Below are 2897 nucleotides of genomic sequence, written 5' to 3'. Positions count from 1 at the left end.
ACAGAACACTAGGGCTGTGCTTGGCAGCTTCCAAGAAGCTTGAACCTGACAATTTTAAATGGCTTTTCCTTGGAAGACTTGAACAAGCATCTGTTCACACCAAACAACAGATCAAAGAAGCAAAAGTCACACCTAGCTTGATGAACCAATGGTTGTATTGGAATGCCTTATGAGGGTACACAGTGACTCTCAGACAATGTGTCATTGAAAAGCCCCACCCCAGTGTGGGTGACAACGCATCCAAACTGTATCTCTCAAAGGTGTCTTTTCCAGAAATTATTTATTGCTTGTATAACTTTGGGGAGAGGCCTTATGAGGCTTTTTGAGCTGCCCGAGTCCTGTGTTTCTTGAGTTTTATGAAATTACAGCTGGGGAAGGTAACCCATAATGCTACCTACTTAGATGTGATTACTATGCCCAGTTAATAGCTTCATCTGGCCACACAATCCAACCAGCGATCTCAATCTCATTGGGTCACAGGGCACAGCCAGTAGTTCCATTTAGCCTCAATGCATAGCAGCTAGCTTAGAGATTCTGACAGCAAGTTTTACCTGTCTGGGATTTCTAGCAGCTAGAAACCCATCCAGAGTTTGGGGCTAAATAATGAAATTCTGTTGCCCCCAAAGAATGCCTAACAAAGCTAGAAGAGGTAAATCCATCAAACATGTGAACACCAGCAAAAGGACACATGGTTTACAAAGAACCAGGGAAATATGATACCTCAAGAAAAAATGGATAGTGGGCCCCAAATAAAAGAAGCCCTGCGATATAGTTGACAAAAGTCTCAGGAGAATCCTGTCAAAGGAGATTGAGGAATCAGAAGAAAATAGACAAAATCTAACAAGGCCAAAATAATAATTTTTTCCAATCACATATTGAACACTGGCAGTGGTGGTGTGTGTCTATGTGCATATTCTCTTAATTCTGAGAGTGTGATGAGAAACTGTTATCATATACAGTGTCTGAACAATACTCACTTTGTTCTGTGTTGGTTCATGAGTAAGTTGAAGATAGAAAAAAATACAGTTCTGTGAGTGGAAATATTTCCAATGTGTCTTTAAATGATTAGAATTTGGCTATGAGAAGCTGTTCTGAAAGAGAGATAGCCATTACTGCTTTTGCTGATATAATATGGAATGTTGTAACTAACCGGAAGTTGATGGTGAGGTGATAAGCTGGCTGAGGCTCCTAATCAATGTGCAGCCACACATTTATCAGCCATTTAATATCTGTAACGTGTTTTATGGAAGCACAAGGATATAAAATCAAACAAGATAGATGTTCCTTCCTTATGGAACAACATGGGAAAAACACCCATATGCACATATTATAAGTAAGGAAATACAAAACCTTAGTTACTGTGGTAAATACTATGAAGAAAAATGCTGGCAATTTCTTAGGGTCTACAAATAGACAATGGTAGAGTTGAGGTCTTACGTCAGTCATTTCTGTTGTCATTTACTGAGGGTCAGACATAATGAGAGTGTCAGCTCAATGACATATAAGGAGTTAATTTTTGCCAGTGGTATGTCTGGATTTAACCTTTGGGACTGAGGCATTGCAGCCATTGAGCATCTGCAGGCAGATAGACCCAATTGTGGAAAGGTGTAAGCCAGCCTCTGTTGTGGCAATTGACATGGCTTTTGGGTCTCTGAACTGTGACTAGTCTAAATTTAGAGGCATTGTCAGTATAGAACAGCAGATTTGTTTGTTTGTTTATATAATTTTTAGATTTTTAAAATGTTATACATATGAGTGCTTTGCTTAAACATATGCTGTGCACCATATGCATGACTGATGCTCAGAGAGGTTAAGGCAGGGTTGTGGGTAGGTGAGGCATCAGATTGTTTGGAGCTGGAGTTACGGATTTTTGAGAACACCATATGCATTCTGGGAATCAAACCTGGATCCTCTGTATGAGTAACATGTTTTTTTGTGTTTTGTTTTTTATCAATATTTAAACTTCTTTATTCCCATCCCATCCTTTTAATCTTATAATATCTATCCTTCTTACAATTTCCTCTCATATGAAATGCATCATGATCCTGTCAGTCAAGGAAAGTATCAACCTTCTTTATCAGCCCCAACCTCTAGACATCTTGCTGAATTGAATCTCTTTGGAGTTGTTCTTTTCTCCATCAGAGTTCCTTTTTAAAATTCCATTTATAAATCTGGCATGTGAGACTTTAATTGCTCTGTCACAGCTTTCTCTTCTTCAGTCAGTACAGTTAGCTCCAGGTTTGCTTGCTTTTGTAGTTCTTGTATCATGGTCATTGTCTTGTTCAAAATAGCACAAATGCAGCTCTTGGTCTCTTTTTGCTCAACAGAAACTTCCTTAAAGTGTGCACATAAAGCTTGATAGCGAGACTTTATTGCTGATAATTCCTTTAAAATTGCTACAGCATTTTTCTCTCCTGCTGAATGTGGGTGATTAGTCTTGATTTCACATTCCAGCCTATATTGAAGGTAATCCAAATCAGAATCAACTTTCTGGAGCATCAGTTCCCCCTTATTGATCCCCACCCTCCATATTGAATAGTTGGCCAGTAACATGTTTTTTAATCCACTGAAACATCTCTTCAGCACCTCTAAACCCCAGGTTTTAAGGATGTAAAAACAAAATAAAAAAATAATGTAAAATATTTTTAAAAAATATTGTAAAAAATAATGTAAAAATAATGTAAAATATGTAAAATAATGTAAATATAAAAATTACTCAATTTTTATAGTAATGAAAATAAAATATCTCTGCTAATGTGATTTCGGTAAGATAATAAGTTTAGCTTATTTTCAGTAGTTTTTGCTCCTTAAATGGTTAAAAATTATACATGAGGCTCACATTACCTTCCTTCTACCATGATATGTAAATGAAAATATGAGTCAGAAAAAGGTTGAAA

At 37.0% G+C, this 2897-nt stretch overlaps 1 pseudogene; it reads right to left on the bottom strand.

The window, feature by feature from the left end:
- Window positions 1–2163: 2163 nt before the first annotated feature.
- LOC114618336 lies at window positions 2164–2553 on the bottom strand (annotated as a pseudogene).
- Window positions 2554–2897: the final 344 nt, after the last annotated feature.

This window comes from Grammomys surdaster, unplaced genomic scaffold (genome assembly GCF_004785775.1).
Source record: "Grammomys surdaster isolate TR1022 unplaced genomic scaffold, NIH_TR_1.0 141, whole genome shotgun sequence".
NCBI classification, from domain to species: Eukaryota; Metazoa; Chordata; class Mammalia; order Rodentia; family Muridae; genus Grammomys; species Grammomys surdaster.
Note: the sequence above shows the minus strand (reverse complement) of the source record. Positions and strands in the feature narration are given on the sequence as shown.